Genomic DNA, 19459 nt, shown 5'->3' on the forward strand with positions numbered 1-19459 from the left:
TACAGATATTGGGTAGAATTCCCTGTGCTACTCAATAGGTCATTATTAGTTATCTATTCCCAGGTGACTCAGTGGTAAAGAGTTTACCTGTCAGTGCAGGATGTGGGTTTAGTCTCTGAGCCAGAAATGTGCCCTGGAGGAGGAAATCACTGGAAATACATTCCAGTGGAATGTACTGGAAATACTGGAAATACATTCCAGTATTCTTGCTGGGATAATCACATGGACAAAGGAGTCTGGCATGCTACAGTCCATAGTGTTGCAAAGAGTTGGACACCACTGAGCAACTGACCATGCAGAGACAGTGTGTATGTGTCAATTTCAATTCTTCTGATTTATCTCTTCTCTCCTATTTCCCCATAACCATAAGTTTGCTTTATATATTTGTAACTCTACTTTTTTTGTATTAATAAATAAATTCATTTGTATAAAAGGTCTGAACTATTAAAAATATATGTTAGTAATTCTAATATTATCATCTGGTATCTAAATTGTTATATTATTTAGTTACTTTACTGAATTATTTTTTTAATCTAAGAAAATTTTATAGGAGAAGGAAAAATTATATTGATAACTTCAAACTTAATATTATTAGGTTAATGTTTCTCAACATTAGACCCACAGATAAACCATAATAAATGAACAGGATGTTAATATCATCATTTCTATCTTAAAGCAACCAGATTTTTATGAAAACACTGGGTAGACATATTTGTATTTTATTTTGCATGAATATACATATAGATTTTCTTGATTTGCAAACTATTTTAAAGCAGTTTAACATCAAGTATATAAGGTAAACTAAAATGCTATTACTTTAAAAACTGGTTAAAACTTCAATTTTCAAATCCAAAATTAAAACAGAATTTTAGAAGCAGTGTAATAGTGTTTTGAGGGATAACATGACAGTATTTCTCTTCTGCATAGCACAGCTGGAAGCAAGGGAAGAATGAATAGATTATTTGGGGGAAAATCATGAGAAAGTATGGTGTAATGGCTAAGCACAAGATGTTAGAATTCCCATCTAACTGAATGCTAAACTCATCAGTTTTCTCATGTATAAAAAAGGGCTAATAAAGATGGATACATCTTAAAGATAGTCCTATTAAACAGTTTATGTTTAAGAATCTGGCACAAAGTACTCTTTAAAAAAAAAAAAAAAAAGATGCTGACATGTTCATTTGTTATTCCAGGAAGCCAATGCCTCATTTCTGGACTGTGGCATGGAACTGATGAAGAAATACCTTGGAGACTCAAGTGAAAAAGAAATCTGGATGTAGGTAAAGAGAGATTTTACTCAAATAGACTTTCACAACAGGGAGAACACTCTGAGGGTAAGGTCTACCTTTGTCTCAAAGGCTAGGCAGAAAGGACTCTTGTCCAGAGAGGAGTAAATTAGGCTTGAAAGAAATGGGTGTTGGAGAGAGGGATGAACAGATGATAGGATCTGATTGTTGACCAAATAATGTTTTTCCCTGAGGGCAGTCAGTTCTCAGGAGACCCCCTTTAAGGAGGAACTGTTTCCAATTGCAGTACTTTCTTAAACTACAGTTATGTAAAGTTTAAAAATAAAATAAAATTTAAAAAAAAAAAAAAAAAAAACAAAGATGAGCCAAAGTCTAAGGATCCATTGGGAGAAAAGAAGACTGACTAAATTTGGCCAAGTTAAGTTGGAGGATATTTTGTCTAGATTGGTCAGATCAGATACAAGCAAAGGAGCAAAATAATTTTAAAATCTTGTAGTAGAATCTGATTGATCCAATAGTGAGTATTAGATCAGTTCAGTTCAGTTGCTCAGTCTTGTCCGACTCTTTGCGACCCCATGAATCGCAGCACGCCAGGCCTCCTTGTGCATCACAAACTCCCGGAGTTCACTCAGACTCATGTCCATCGAGTCACTGATGCCGTCCAGCCATCTCATCCTCTGTCGTCCCCTTCTCCTCCTGCCCCCAATCCCTCCCAGCATCAGAGTCTTTTCCAGTGAGTCAGCCCTTTGCATGAGGTGGCCAAAGTACTGGAGTTTCAGCTTCAGCATCATTCCCTCCAAAGAAATCCCAGGGCTGATCTCCTTCAGAATGGACTGGTTGGATCTCCTTGCAGTTCAAGGGACTCTCAAGAGTCTTCTCCAACACCACAGTTCAAAAGCATCAATTCTTTGGCGTTCAGCCTTCTTCATAGTCCAACTATCACATCCATACATGACCACCGGAAAAACCATAACCTTGACTAGATGGACCTTTGTTGGCAAAGTAATGTCTCTGCTTTGAAATATGTTATCTAGGTTGGTCATAACTTTCCTTCCAAGGAGTAAGCGTTTTTTAATTTCATGGCTGCAATCACCATCTGCAGTGATTTTGGAGCCCCCCAAAATAAAGTCTGACAGTGTTTCCACTGTTTCCCCATCTATTTCCCATGAAGTGATGGGACTGGATGCCATGATCATGGTCGTGAAGATCTTTTTTTGTACAGGTTTTCTGTGTATTCTTGCCACCTCTTCTTAATATCTTCTGCTTCTGTTAGGTCCATACCATTTCTGTCCTTTATGGAGCCCATCTTTGCATGAAATGTTCCCTTGGCATCTCTAATTTTCTTGAAGAGATCTCTAGTCTTTCCCATTCTGTTGTTTTCCTCTATATATATATTTTTTTTTTTGCATTGCTCACTGAGGAAGGCTTTCTTATCTCTTCTTGCTATTCTTGGAACTCTGTATTCAGATGCTTATATCTTTCCTTTTCTCCTTTGCTTTTCGCTTCTCTTCTTTTCACAGTTATTTGTAAGGCCTCCCCAGACAGCCATTTTGCTTTTTTGCATTTCTTTTCCATGGGGATGGTCTTGATCCCTGTCTCCTGTACAATGTCACAAACCTCATTCCATAGTTCATCAGGCAATCTATCTATCAGATCTAGGCCCTTAAATCTATTTGTCACTTCCACTGTATAATCATAAGGGATTTGATTTAGGACATACCTGAATGGTCTAGTGATTTTCCCTACTTTCTTCAATTTAAGTCTGAATTTGGTAATAAGGAGTTCATGATCTGAGCCACAGTCAGCTCCCAGTCTTGTTTCTGTTTACCGTATAGAGCTTCTCCATCTTTGGCTGCAAAGAACATAATCAATCTGATTTCGGTGTTGACCATTTGGTGATGGCCATGTGTAGAGTCTTCTCTTGTTTTGTTGGAAGAGGGTGTTTGCTATGACCAGTGCATTTTCTTGGCAAAACTTTATTAGTCTTTGCCCTGCTTCATTCCATATTCCAAGGCCAAATTTGCCTCTTACTCCAGGTGTTTCTTGACTTTCTACTTTTGCATTCCAGTCCCCTATAATGAAAAGGACATATTTTTTGGGTGTTAGTTCTAAAAGGTCTTGTAGGTTTTCATAGAACTGTTCAACTTCAGCTTCATCAGCGTTACTGGTTGGGGCATAGACTTGGATTACCGTGATAATGAATGGTTTGCCTTGGAAATGAACAGAGATCATTCTGTTGTTTTTGAGATTGCATCCAAGTACTGCATTATGGACTCTTTTGTTGACCATGATGGCTACTCCATTTCTTCTGAGGGATTCCTGCCCGCAGTAGTAGATATAATGGTCATCTGAGTTAAATTCACCCAATCCAGTCCATTTGAGTTTGCTGATTCCTAAAATGTCAACATTCACTCTTGCCATCTCTTGTTTGACCACTTCCAATTTGCCTTGATTCATGGACCTGACATTCCAGGTTCCTATGCAATATTGCTCTTTACAGCATCGGACCTTGCTTCTATCAGCAGTCACATCCACCGCTGGGTATAGTTTTTGCTTAATTTGGAAAACACTTTTCCTAAAAAGTAATTTTATGTATACCCTTGTGAAAAAGTAAACAAATTTAATTAACACAGATTTGCTCATTAACAAATAGTGCTGGATTTATATTCCATTAAAGATGCTAAAGTACAAAAAATAAAAATGAAGGTAATTTTTTTTTTCATTCAAAGTTTTTTTTTTTTAATTTTATTTTATTTTTTAAACTTTACATAATTGTATTAGTTTTGCCAAATATCAAAATGAATCCACCATTGGACATGGAAGCAACCTAGATGTCCATCAGCAGATAAATGGATAAGAAAGCTGTGGTACATATACACAATGGAGTATTACTCAGCCATTAAAAAGAATACATTTGAATCAGTTCTAATGAGGTGGATGAAACTGGAGCCTATTATACAGAGTGAAGTAAGCCAGAAAGAAAAATACCAATACAGTATACTAACGCATATATATGAAGGTAATTTTTTAAAATTAAATGTTGGTTGCAATTTTTTGGCTCAACATTTATTGTAGTGATTTTAATCAAGATTTGATAAAGATGCATTGAGTTACTCCATGCCATTTCATGCTATTTAAAATCTTACTCTCTATGTCAGACCTTTGTGTCTAACTTCCAGCTTTATCACTGGCATGTTTCATATTGTGCATTATATATCATCCCTTTGGCATTACATTTTTATAGATAGCAGAAAGGAGAGAGAAAGCTGCCTTTGGAAAATGTAAGCCTTTGTTTAAACATGAGGAAATTTACTTCAGAAAACAGGAAATATTAAAATAGTTATAGAGGCATAATTAAGGTAAATAGAGCTAAATGAATTTGTTTAGAGATGTTCTTTCTTTCTTTTTCATGCTTAAACTCAAAATATTTAACTCAGTGACTGTATTTTATTTTGCTTTTAAGTTTTACTTTCACAATTAAAAATAGTTTTATATATGAATGGAAATAACCTATTATGTATTAGCCAGATAGGCTATTGAATTTTATAAAATATATAAATAAACCCAATGCAAATATAATTCCTCAATATAAACAAAACAGGATATAATAGTTCATTCTCCTATTACAAAAAAACCCCCAAGAAGTTATAAAAACTAAAACATCGGAAGACAGAGAATGAGATGGTTGGATGGCAACAACTCAATGAGTTTGAGCAAACCCCAGGAGATGATAAAGGACAGGAAAGACTGTCATGCTGCAGTCCATGGGTCACAAAGTGTTAGACACAACTTAGAGACTAAACAACAAAAAGTATACAAAGAAGAATAAAACGCACTAGTAATATGTATGTAATCTAAGAGGGTTTTTTTTTTGAAAAATTTTAGAAATGTATTTTATAAATTTTATTAAATATAAACTGGATTTCTAACCATTTCCATTTTCTATCTTGTTCTGGACTTCTGAAGTCTTAATTCGATTATAAAATTCTGAAATCCTAGCTCTGTATTATTCAGGTTTTCTATATCTCCTTACTAGTTTAGCATAGACTTAAGTGATAATGTCATTTTCAACAAACTAAGATATTAGCTGTTAATGTTTTGCTGTAGAGAACTATTATATCTCATTTGAACTGCAAACTTGGAATTTCTGACATTTTAGGCTGAGAGAAGTATTAAATATAACTCTCCCTTTCTCTATTTGAATGGTCCTCCTTTCACTAATAATCTAGACTTTTCACTTGTCAGTTTGCTAATTTGTTTGAAATAAAAGATGAAGTGATAGTGATAATAGAATAAAAGCAAATGAACTCTAAGAAAAAGCCATTATATTGTCTAGATTTAGGTCACTTGATACACAATTTCCTTGTCCTTTTATCTAATTCTTCTTTAATACAAAACCTTTGTAGCTGTGGGCTTTTTTGAATAAGTAAAATAGAATTGAAGTGGACTTGGAGATTCTCTTCCAAGTGGGAAGTGTCTGTAAGTATGTTGGGCAATGATGCCTTTGAGGTCTGTTGATGACATGCTATAAATAATCTGGCTGAATTAAAAGAATCTTGAATAGTGGTAAAATACTCAATGTGAAAGCAGCCACATTAACAGTCTCTTAAAATAAACCTTAACAGACCCATAGATAAATATCTTAGGGTCTTTCCAACTCAGGAGAGCCAAGGCAAGCTGCAGGGACTTGGCAGAATGCCTTATAGATTTGGTTCTATAGATCTATATATGAGATCATTAGCTTAATACAACAAGTAGAAAATGGATTATACTCACCTTTTTGTAGTAGTTCAATTCAACTAATATTTGTTAAATACCTTCTACTTGTCAGACACTAATAGGTGCTTGATATCTTAATGTAGTTCAGTTTATTCAAAAGCAAGAGGTTGCTATATCAAAAGAGATTTCCAATTTACGTTAAATTACATGATGTAAATACACACAGGTTACTAAGAAAGTGCAGGACAAGACTCCAGTGTAGCCTAAAAAGTCAGAAACAGTTTCCTGGATGAGACGGTACTTGAGGAAAAGCATAGAATACAAATGGGAAGCCTTTTAATTACTAGAATTAACTCTATCATTTTCCTAATTATTTATATGACTACCATTTTACAATACATTCTTGTCATTTGTAAATTTCTAATGTGTTAAGTCCAGCTCTTAAAGAGTAATCTTAAAGTTTTGTGAAGTAGCTAATAAGAAAGTTTAATTGTTGGCTGTTAGGAATAATTGAAAACTCAATGAAACCAGCTTGAATAATAAAAGGAAGCAATTTCAGACTATCATGCATTCTTAAGAATTTTTGTTTATGCATTGCTTTGTTTAGTTCTCTCTGTACTCTGTGTCCTCTCTGCTGCCTTTTTTTTATATAAATGTTTCAGACTCAGGTAGTTTTTCCTGGGGCAGTAAAATGATTTCACCTGCTCCAATCAACACATTTGTACAACAAACTGTCTAGAAGAACGAAGAGCTTATCTTACTTGAATGATCAGATATAAAGCCTGGACATCAAGATTAATGTTCCAAGTTGGATCCACCTGGGAACCAACCCCTTTAGATGGAGAAATGCACAGAGAGATTAGATTAATTCTAGGTTTGTGCCATCCCTGAAACAATCACAGGGACAAATTAATGGGTTTATGCAGCTGGATTAGAAGATGCATCAACATTTGGCTCTAGAGCGGGATGTGGAGTAAGATGCAATCTGAGTGAATGGAGATTATTGGGGGAGAGTGGATGTCTCAGCCCCCAGAGAAGGTCTCCAGGTGTGCCACTTATAAATATCTATGAAATTCAATATTCAGATGTGTTTTTCAACACACTCTAAGCAATTATCCAATCTCAGGAGATAATGCATACTATAAGTGAAATCAATTCTGACACTATCTATCCAAGAGTTATCATCAGAGCCCACAGATTATGGGCACAACCCCAAAGATTATTCCAATCCCACTCACTATTTGTGTTATCAATCACAAGTCCATATTGTCATATATGCTTCTGAACAACTGGCTATAAATCAGAAATCTCTGTGATCCCTTCTTGGGTGCAATTAATTTGCAAGAGCAGCTCACAGAACCCAGAGAAACACTACTTATATTTACCAGTTTATACAAAGAGTATATGGTTTCCAAGGCAAAGCATTCAATATCACGGTAATCCAAGTCTATGCCCAACCATTAACGCTGAAAAAGCTGAAGTTGAACAGTTCTATGAAGACCTACAAAACCTTTTAGAACTAACACCCAAAAAAGATGTCCTTTTCATTATAGTGGACTGGAATGCAAAAATAGGAAGTCAAGAAACACCTGGAGTAACAGGCAAATTTGGCCTGGGAATATGGAATGAAACAGGGCAAAGCCTAATAGAGTTTTGCCAAGAGAACACGCTGGTCATAGCAAACATCCTCTTCCAACAACACAAGAGAAGACTCTATACATGGACATCACCAGATGGCCAATATTGAAATCAGATTGATTATATTCTTTGCAGCCAAAGATGGAGAAGCTCTATACAATCAGCAAAAACAAGACCGGGAGCTGACTGTGGCTCAGATCATGAGCTTCTTATGGCCAAATTCAGACTTAAATTGAAGAAAGTAGGGAAAACCACTAGACCGTTCAGGTATAACCTAAGTCAAATCCCTTATGATTATACAGTGGAGGTGGGAAATAGATTTAAGGGACTAGACCTGATAGAGTTCCTGTTTAACTATGGACTGAAGTTCATCACACTGTACAGGAGACAGGGATCAAGACCATCCCCATGGAAAAGAAATGCAAAAAAGCAAAATGGCTATCTGGGGAGGCCTTACAAATAGCTGTGAGAAGAAGAGAAGTGAAAAGGAAAGGAGAAAAGGAAAGATATAAACATCTGAATGCAGAGTTGCAAAGAATAGCAAGAAGAAATAAGAAAGCCTTCCTCAGTGATCAATGCAAAGAAATAGAGAAAAACAACAGAATGGGAAAGACTAGAGATCTCTTCAAGAAAATTAGAGATACCAAGGGAACATTTCATGCAAAGATTGCCTCGATAAAGGACAGAAATGGTATGGATCTAACAGAAGCAGAAGATATTAAGAAGAGGTGGCAGGAATACACAGAAGAACTGTACAAAAAAGATCTACACGACTAAGATAATCACGATGGTGTGATCACTCACCTATAGCCAGATATCCTGGAATGTGAAGTCAAGTGGGCCTTAGAAAGCATCACTACAAACAAAGCTAGTGGAGGTGATGGAATTCCAGTTGAGCTATTTCAAACACTGAAAGATGATGTTGTGAAAGTGCTGCACTCAATATGCCAGCACATTTGGAAAACTCAGCAGTGGCTACAGGACTGGAAAAGGTCAGTTTTCATTCCAATCCCAAAGAAAGGCAATGCCAAAGAATGCTCAAACTACCACACAATTGCACTCATCTCACACGCTAGTAAAGTAATGCTCAAAATTCTCCAAGCCAGGCTTCAGCAATATGTGAGCCATGAACTTCCTGATGTTCAAGCTGGTTTTAGAAAAGGCAGAGGAACCAGAGATCAAATTGCCAACATCTGCTGGATCATGGAAAAAGCAAGAGAGTTCCAGAAAAACATCTATTTCTGCTTTATTGACTATGCCAAAGCCTTTGACTGTGTGGATCACAATAAACTGTGGAAAATTCTGAAAGAGATGGGAATACCAGACCACCTGACTTGTCTCTTCAGAAACCTATATGCAGGTCAGGAAGCAACAGTAAGAACAGGACATGGAACAACAGACTGGTTCCAAATAGGAAAAGGAGTACATCAAGGCTCTATACTGTCATCCTGCTTATTTAACTTATATGCAGAGTACATCATGAGAAATCCTGGGCTGGAGGAAGCACAAGCTAGAATCAAGATTGCCGGGAGAAATATCAATAACCTCACATATGCAGATGACACCACCCTTATGGCAGAAAGTGAAGAGGAACTCAAAAGCCTCTTGATGAAAGTGAAAGTGGAGAGTGAAAATATTGGCTTAAAGCTCAACATTCAGAAAACGAATATCATAGCATCTGGTCCCATCACTTCATGGCAAATAGATGGGGAAACAGTGGAAACAGTGTCAGACTTTATTTTTTTGAGCTTCAAAATCACTGCAGATGGTGACTGCAGCCATGAAATTAAAAGACACTTACTCCTTGGAAGGAAAGTTATGTCCAAACTAGATAGCATATTCAAAAGCAGAGACATTACTTTGCCAACAAAGGTCTGTCTAGTCAAGGCTACGGTTTTTCTAGTGGTCATGTATGGATGTGAGAGTTGGACTGTGAAGAAAGCTGAGCGCTGAAGAATTGATGCTTTTGAACTGTGGTGTTGGAGAAGACTCTTGAGAGTCCCTTGGACTGCAAGGAGATCCAACCAGTCAATTCTGAAGGAGATCAGCCCTGGAAAGAATTGGAAGGACTGATGCTAAAGCTGAAACTCCAGTACTTTGGCCACCTCATTGGAAGAGTTGACTCATTGGAAAAGACTCTGATGCTGGGAGGGATTGGGTCAGGAGGAGAAAAGGACAACAGAGGATGAGATGGCTGGATGGCACCACTGACTCGAGGGATGTGAGTTTGAGTGAACTCCGGAAGTTGGTGATAGACAGGGAGGCAGGCATGCTGCGATTCATGGGGTCTCAAAGAGTCGGACACAACTGAGGGACTGAACTGAACAAAGAGTATTATGAAGAATACAGATGATAACAAGATATAGAGGTATTATACATAGGGAGAAGTAAACAGAAGTTGGATGCACCCCCGCCCCCCCAGCATGTGGATACATTTACCAGTATGGTAGTTCATCAAACTCCTTGTTCAAGAGTTTTCATGAATCTTAATTTATAGCCATACCTCTCCTTCCCAGAGCCTATGATGAGGCTGAAATTTCCAACCATCTAATCACTTGGTCATTCTGGAGACCCACCTGATCCTGAAGCAATTTAGGCACCCCTACATAGATTAGCTCATTAGTGTAAATTTAGGTGTGTTCAGAAAAGCATTCTTATGAATAACAAAAGATGATCCTATCTGTCAGGAAATTCAAAAGGTTTTAGTTACTCTGGGCCAAAAAATGGTAAAAAAAAAAAAAAAAGACCTTTCTTTTATTTTTATGCCTCACATACTTACATTTAATTTTAGAAATTGACTTCTAAGATGAAAGTGGATATTGACTCCTTCATTAAGTTTTCAATTGTTTCCATAATAAATAGCCACAAGCTTAGTCACTTAAAACAACATATTATTTAAAAAAGAAAGAAAGAAAGAAAACATGTCTATAGAAGTAGAACATGTGTATAAAAAGGCTAAAATAAACTGTTATTAGGGCTGTGCTTCTTTTTTGGAGACTAAGGAAGAATCTATTTTCTGTCCATTTGGGTCGTTAGCAGAATCCAGTTCCTTGTGGTTATACGACTAATGTCCCCATTTTCTTGCTGGCTGTAAACTAAGAGTTGTTTCCAAATACCAAAGGCTGCCTCGTTCTCAGATTCAAGTCCTTCTTTGTCTGTTTTCTTTTTTTTTTTTTTTAATTTTATTTTATTTTTAAACTTTACATAACTGTTTTCTAAGCCAGTGATAAAGGATCAGATCTCACTCACTTTGAACTACCTCCTCAGTCAGGCAAGATTCTCTACTTTTAAACAGAGATTAATATGATCTAATATGACTAGATTGGATTCACCCAGGTATCCAGGGTAATCTCATCACTTAAAGGTTCCTAAACTTTATGATATCTTAAGAGTTCCTTTTGTCATATTTATGGGTTTGTGAGATTAGGACAGGAAAATCTTTGGGGTCCCATTATCCTGCCTACCTTAAAATAATAATCTCCACTTTATTTCCAAAGTGATCTCCTTAAAATTATTACAGTTACTGTATTATTTAGGGTTCTACAGAGAATAAAGCCAATGCACATCAATTGGTGGAGTGTCTCTGTTTGCCTGGGGATAAGAGAATAAGAATGTAAGAGTGATTTAGTGTGGGGATTTTGGGTAATGTGATATCTCCTTGAAGTCTTGAGGGGCTAGAATCTGAGATCAGTCATGTGATCAGTCAACCATGCTTATGCAATGAAGTCCAAATTCATGTTCATTGAATCAGTGCTGCCATCCAACCATCTTATCCTGTGCTGCCTCCTTCTCTTCCTGCCTTCAATCTTTCCCAGCATCAGGGTCTTTTCTAATGAGTTGGCTCTTTGCATCAAGTGGCCAAAGTATTGGAGCTTCAGCTTCAGTACCAGTACTTGCAATGAATATTCCTTTAGGATTGAGTGGTTTAATCTCCTTGCAGTCAAAGGGACTTTCAAGAGTTTTCTCCAGAACCACATTTCAAAAGCATCAATACTTTGATGCTCAGCTTTGTTTATGGTCCAACTCTCACATCCATACATAACTATGGAAAGACCATAGTTTGACTATACTGACCTGTGTTGGCAAAGTGATGTCTCTGCTTTTTAATACACTGTCTTCTCCTGCAGCACACCCATCCTTAAAGGGAAAGTAATACTGTGCTCAGCTCCACAGGGAGAGACTTGATGTTTCATAGCTGGAATTTTCCTGGACTATGCTGTATGCAGTTCTTCCCTTGGTGAATATAAATTTGTGTCCGTTAGGAGTAATAAACCATAACCATGGGTATAACAGCTTTCAGTGAGTTCTATGAATCATTCCAGCAGATTAATGAGTCTCAGGGTGGTCGTGGAAACCCCCTAACTTGCAGTTGATATCAGATAAAAATACTTACATTTCTTAATCCAGTTTCTAAGCTTCCTCAAACATGTATCCTCTATTTTGACCAAAGGCTCCAAAATGATCCTGACATTTTCTCTGCTGTGTTGTATTACTGCCATAATGTCCTATGTTGTTCATACTTCTTTTTGTCCACATCTTGGTAGTCCCTTCCCATGGTGACTTAGGGTGCACCATATTATTTGATTTGGCTAATGGGCAAGAGACAATATGATACAGAGACTTAGAAAGTATTTGCATTTCAGGATTTGCCCTGTGCTGCCATGTAAACAAGCCTTGACTAACCTGCTGGATAACAAGAGGCTGTGGTGACCCAGTTGTTCCTGTGACCTCAAGGGACAGTCTGCCAGCATACCTGTAAATGTGTCACACTAGATTGTATAATAATCAGCTAAACACAGATAGATAAGCAAGCCCAGCTGACATCATTACTTGAATTTCAAGAAGGCAATGGAATGAATGGTACTGATACATGAACAAGTGACTTATAATGGAAAATAAGTATAATGGAGATGGTCCATATCTGGGTCATGTTAATGCCGAGGAGATTATGCAAGAAATAGGAAAGGAATAGGCTGACATCATTCCCATTGAATGAACAGGAATTCTGTTGACTGGAAGACATATGGCTCCTTGAATAAAAGGAGTACTGAATAAATGAGTTACTTATCCATTACAGTGCCCATACATTGTAATTAGATTTTTAACTTGTAGAGTCCACCATAGTGCAACATTATCTTAAGCAGACATATATAAAAGTAGGTTATTTAAAGAGGTTCATTTTCCAATTATATTCACCATCTAATCTACAGATTTTTATCATGGCTCCTCTAAATAGGGATCATGGTTGCAACCCTTTAAAGGACAATAGAAGAGCAATGGTTTCTTGTTAATGGATTATTGCATCAGTGAATACATTATAAATAGTAAGGTAGGTATATTAACAGCACATTAATGTGTAGACGAGTTGTGTCTAGTGCAATCTGTAATGTATTTTTAAGTTTGTGCTTTAAATTATAATGCAAATGTTTCTAAAACTTTAATATTCAAGATTACTACATGAGATCCAAGCTTCACTGTTATGGAACAAACTATGCCTTTCTCCAATATTTGTAAGTTGAACCTATAACCCCAATATGATCTTTGATGATAGTGCCTTTAGATAGGTAACTAAGGGTAAATAAAGTCATAAGGATGGAACCCTAATTGAATTGGACTAGTATCCTTAAAAGGTGGAAGACACACCAGACATCTCTTTCTCTCCACACAAACACAGAGGAAGGCCATATGAGATCACAGCAAGAAGGCAGACATCTACAATCCAAGGACAGGGGTCCCACTGGACACCAATTCTGCAAGGACCATGATTTTGGATTTCCAGCCTCCAGAAAAAATAGTTTCTCCTGCTGAAGCCACTAAGTCTTTTGTACTTTGTTACAGCAGCCTGAGTACAGTAATATCCTCCTTCTCAGTTAAAATGAATCGTTACAGCTTTCTTAACATGAGCTCCGGCTTTTTACCCATTCCACTCTACTTTGTTGTTGCTAGGAACAGCATGATGGTTGTCTTCCTGGAACCTAATTAGAGTCTGTAGATCATTTAAATTAGACATGTTAATGAAATATTGAGTAATGGAAAATTCATTATGACTAAACACCATAAAAATGACAATTAGGAGTTTACTAATCCATCAATAATATTTATGCTTGCATAATGTGCTTAAAATAAACTAAATGGTAAGTGTTAGTTTTTAAACTCCACATACATTCTGAATATTTGTGTCTAGACTTAGAAAAATTGAGAGCATATTGAAGTGAAGATAAATTTCTGTGTAAGGTACAGTAGGTCTTGCATGGCTTTGCTTTGCATACTCGGGATGGGGAACACATGTATACCTGTGGCGGATTCATTTTGATATTTGGCAAGTATACCTGTGGCGGATTCATTTTGATATTTGGCAAATCTAATACAGTTATGTAAAGTTTAAAAATAAAATAAAATTAAAAAAAAAAAAAAATAAAATAAAATTCAAATACAGTAATTAAAAAAAAGCTATTAAAAAAAGAAAAAAAAAGAAAATTAATAGTATTGCAAAGTGGAAAAGCAATGGGACCCTAAGGTAAACTATGAACTTGGAGTGATTATGATATACCAATGTCAGCTAATCAATTGTAACAAATGTGCCACTATGGACGAATAAATAAATTTCTGGATTAATACATTTCTGAATTAATAAATTAGGTTGATATATATATATATACCAACCTAATTTATGTACAAACTTAGTGACTAAACAACAACATAAACATGCTGTTAAGTTGATAAACTGAGTCTGATTCTTTGTAACCCAGTGGACTATAACCAGTTCGTTCCTCTGTTCCTGGAATTTCCCAGGCAAGAATACTGGAGTGAGTTGTCATTTCTTTCTCTAGGGGGGATATTCCTGACCCAGGGATTGAACCTGCTTAGTTTGGCAGGCAGTTCTTTACCAGTGAGGGACCTCAGTTCAGTTCAGTTCAGTACCTCCGTCATGTCTGACACTTTGCGACCCATGGACTGCAGCATGCCAGGCTTCCCTGTCCATAACCAACTCCCAGAGCTTACTCAAATTCCTGTCCATTGAGTTGGTGATGCCATCCAATTGTCTCATCCTCTGTCGTCCCCTTCTTATCCTGTCTTCAATCTTTCACAGCATCAGGGTCTTTTCCAGTGAGTCAGTTCTTCACATCAGGTGGCCAAAGTATTGGAGTTTCAGCTTCAGCATCAGTTCTTCCAATGAATATTCAGGACAGATTTCCTTTAGGATGGACTATTTGGGTCTCTTTGCTGTTGGAATTTTCTCCAACACCACAGTTCAAAAGCATCAATTCTTCATATCTTCCCCTCAGTTATTTTCCTGTGGATTTAAAACTGCTTTCTCTCTCTCTCTCTCTCTCTCTCTCTCTCTCTCTCTCTCCCCCAACCTAATTTATTGGCTTTCTAGGCGCCTCAATAGAGAGTTCCAGAAAAACATCTGCTTCTGATTTATTGACTATGCCAAAGCCTTTGACTCTGTGGATCACAATAAACTGTGGAAAATTCTTAAATAGATGGGAATACCAGACCACCTGACCTGCCTCCTGAGAAATCTGTATGCAGGTTAAGAAGCAACAGTTAGAACTGGACATGGAACGACAGACTGGTTCCAAATCAGGAAAAGAGTGTGTCAAGTTTGTATATTGTCACTCTGCTTATTTAATTTATATGCAGAGTACATCATGAGAAATGCTGGACTGGAGGAAGCACAAGCTAGAATCAAGATTGCTGGGAGAAATATCGATAACCTCAGATATGCAGATGACACTACCCTTATGGCAGAAAGTGAAGAAGTAAAAAGCCTGTTGATAAAAGTGAAAGAGGAGAGTGAAAATTTTGCTTAAAACTCAACATTCAGAAAACTAAGATCATGGCATCTGGTCCTATCACTTCATGGCAGATAGATGGGAAAACAGAGACAGACTTTATTTTTAGGGGTTCCAAAATTACTGCAGTTGGTGACTGCAGTCATGAAATCAAAAGACCCTTACTCCTTGGAAGAAAAGTTATGATCTACCTAGAGAGCATACTGAAAAGCAGAGACATTACTTTGCTAACAAGGTCCATCTAGTCAAAGCTATGTTTTTTCCAGTAGTCATGTATGGATGTGAGAGTTGGACTATAAAGAAAGCTGAGTGCCAAAGAAGAATTGTCTCATAATGACAAGAGATTACATTTATAATGTTAAATTTTCACATATCAAAATTAAAAAGGCCATAAACCACAGGGGGGAAGAGAACAATGTGTAGTGTAGTTATTACCATGCAAATATGTGGATGATCTAGCATTCCAAAAGCTGTTTTGTCATTGTTATTTATTCTAGGTCACATATTAAGCACCAATAAAATTATAGCTTCTGTCTCAAAAATGTAATTTCTGAGATATCTGACTATATCTTCATGGCACAGAAGGTGAAATGGGTTAAAAAGTGATTTCCTGCTCAGGGTGATTAGAAACATTATAGATTAGTGGAAATGGTGCACGTTTTAATGAAGGCCATAGAAATACTAAGGGACAGAGGAATAGTTTACTCATGAATCACTGGGGTGAAGAGGCCTCTAAGAGAGGAAAAGGCCTCTAAGAGAGGAAAGAATCGGAACAGAGCAGTGTGTTAGGACAGCAAATGAGATATGAAGAACTTATGTATAAAAAGATTTTCTCTTCAGCAGAGAGAAACCAATAAGCAGTGCAGTTATACATAATAGAAGAGTGAACTTCTTCTTTTTTTTTTTTCTTCATTCTCTGCATTTTATTTTTTTTTTAATTTTATTTTATTTTTAAACTTTACATAACTGTATTAGTTTTGCCAAATATCAAAATGAATCCGCCACAGGTATACATGTGTTCCCCATCCTGAACCCTCCTCCCTCCTCCCTCCCCATTCCATCCCTCTGGGTCGTCCCAGTGCACCAGCCCCAAGAGTGAACTTCTGCCTAAGGCTTTGGCTGACTGTGTGGTAGGAACTGAGTAGAAATCTGACAAAACCACCCAATCATTTTCAACCCAAGCTCTTGTTAACACCTAGGCAGGAAGGATTACCATACTGAGATCCAACGTTCCCTGTCTAAAGCACACTTTTCTTCACTTTTATAGCATTATGTGCATAAATTATCACAGCTTCTGCCATGTTGCATTGAAACAATTTTTCTAAATGTCTATCTTTTATGTCTTATCAAGTTCCACCAAAGACCAATGAGTAAGATTTTTTTTTCGTTGTTTCTCTAGCATCTGGCACATGATCTGATGGTCAACAGATGCTCATCAGTATTGAGAGAAATAAACTGTGAATTCATCCTGTAATTAACTAAACAGCTATTTGCCCCATCCCCCTTGGATGTAGTTTGGATAAATGGTATTTTTATATAACTTCAAAGACATTAAATATAAAAAATATAAACACCTAAACTCCAAAAGTGTCCTAGAGATAAGTGGGCAATCTAATGTTTCCTATTTTAAAATGTTTTTAGCCATGGTATTTTATAACTTTAATCTTAAACCAATCTATTTATTAAACCACATTTTTTATTTTTGAATTCTGAATGAACTTTTAGATTAATAATTGCTTTACTTATTGGCTTTTTATATGTATAAACAAATACAAATCTCTACTTGTATTCTGTGCTTCCAGTCTTTACTGTTAATATGTTGAGTGAATCATTAGCTAAATGAAGTACTTAAATGTCAGGATCAAGTACTTCAGTGACATTAATTAAAAATTAGAAAAAGAAATCTCAGATCATGTAATTTGTTTTGATTCCAATTTGCTCTGAGATGCAAACAAACCCACTTATTTTTCATAATCTAAATTATAAGCTAATAGAAAAATACGTAATATGACTATATCTAAAAATTAAGAAGAAAGTTGTTGCTGTGTAAAATTAAGTATGCTATAAATAAGAAAAGGTTTTACTCTGAAGTAGAATATGCCATAGAACATTTTAAAATGTTTTTATTGTTGCTGGAGATTTTTAAATGACACTTAAGGAAGTTGAGTATATTTTATTACCAAAACAGCACTACTATGATTCTGCTTTAGACTAAAGAAAAATTGTTGGATGAACTAAGTCTACACTGGCTGGATTCTCACAGTTTTAGGAAAGATTTTTAAGAGAGAGAACACACACACACACACACACACGCAGACAGAGGTATATGTTAGAGATGTTTTCATTTGAATATTTTCTTTTGTATGATGGAATTATTTTTCTTGTATAGAAGAAAATCTAAGCAAGGGGTTGGTTTCTATTAATTAACTCTCATTATACTATTTTCTAGGAGCATGGCACACAGAAAAATACATTAGATAGATTTGAAAAAACTCATTGAATTATGCACTTGGCAAAAGATATAGGTATATGTTCCTTCATCTATCACCTGGTAAATAAGCCCTACATGGTACCAAACAGGCTCTTTTAATTAAAGTCTCTGTTAAAAAAACATAAAAACCTCACTACTTCTTAAGCCAGCCCTCTTCAATTTATAAGATGTTCTAGGTTTTTATAGAATAGTGAAATCTGTTTTCTCTTTTAATTTCTTTTTATTCTTTAAATATTTGTTTACTTGCATAATTTTATTTTATTATAAATTATTTTTTAATTTAAAATAAATATTTGAAACATAAAAATTACTATACAGCAAGTCATCTAATATTATTGTTTTGGATTATATAATATAAATCTGTGTGTATTAATTAAAATAAAACCTATAGATACAGGAGGAAAGGTCAGCTGGGTACCTTTTCATCATATTATTACCTCACTCCCTTTCTCCCTAGAATTAACCATATCTTGCATTGTTTGGTCATTCTTCCATCTTTCATAATTTATTTATTCAATAAATAGTTGCTGAATGCTTTTTATAAGCCTAGCATTCTCTTAGACGTAGCATGGAGAGCAGAGTACAGCATTTAAAAAAATTTACAAAAATAACAAATGTTTGTAATCATAAAAATGTATATAATCATTAAAACATGTTTTCATTGTTTTTTAAATATTTCTAATGATGACAGAATCATATGTCTATATTCCTATTTATTTTCAGCAACTTTAAAATTATTTTTTTCTAAATGTAAAGGTTTTAATAAGTTTACAGGTAAAAGACATTCTGATGGGAAGCTAACAAGAAAAGAAAAATAGTGAATCTGGCCATATGTATTTGCCTAAGTATATATTTTTGTCAGTGGTAGAGAAAAAGATACACTGAAATGGATTATGTGTATATAATACATATTACACACACACATATATATATGTATACACACACACACACACACACACACATATATTTCCCCCTCCTTTTCTTGCCTTTAAAGCGGCCATTTCTGTAATTGAAAGTAACACTACCAGAAATATATGTGAACCAGATAGGATCATATTAAAATTACATCTAATTTTATTACTATCTTACTATTTTATAAACCCCATACTAGAATAGATAGCATAATAGTGATTAGAGACTCTTAGCTGCTGCTCTGCTGCTGCTGCTAAGTCACTTTAGTCGTGTCCAACTCTGTGCGACCCCATAGATGGCAGCCCATCAGGCTCCCCTGTCCCTGGGATTCTCCGGGCAAGAACACTGGAGTGGGTTGCCATTTCCTTCTCCAATGTGTGAAAGTGAAAAGTGAAAGTGAAGTCACTCAGTCGTGTCCTACTCTTCACGACCCCATGGACTGCAGCCCACCAGGCTCCTCCGTCCATGGGATTTTCCAGGCAAGAGTACTGGAGTGGGGTGCCATTGCCTTCTCCAAGGACAATATTAAATAATATCTGTAATGTATAGAGTGATTTCTGGCTGTAATGAAAACAATACCTTCTGAAAGCTATTTGCTCTAATATTTTAAAGATGTTTCTTATGATTTCAAAACTAAACTATGTACTAAAATA

General features: G+C 36.0%; 1 long non-coding RNA gene across 1 annotated transcript; it reads left to right on the plus strand.

The window, feature by feature from the left end:
• Positions 1–1188: 1188 nt before the first annotated feature.
• On the plus strand, positions 1189–19203 carry LOC129657200 (uncharacterized). Its single transcript, XR_008716601.1, has 4 exons — positions 1189–1280; positions 12248–12359; positions 12815–12933; positions 19102–19203. It is a non-coding gene; the product is annotated as an uncharacterized LOC129657200 (long non-coding RNA).
• Positions 19204–19459: the final 256 nt, after the last annotated feature.

The sequence above is a fragment of the Bubalus kerabau genome, chromosome 7, assembly GCF_029407905.1.
Source record: "Bubalus kerabau isolate K-KA32 ecotype Philippines breed swamp buffalo chromosome 7, PCC_UOA_SB_1v2, whole genome shotgun sequence".
Lineage (NCBI taxonomy): Eukaryota > Metazoa > Chordata > Mammalia > Artiodactyla > Bovidae > Bubalus > Bubalus kerabau.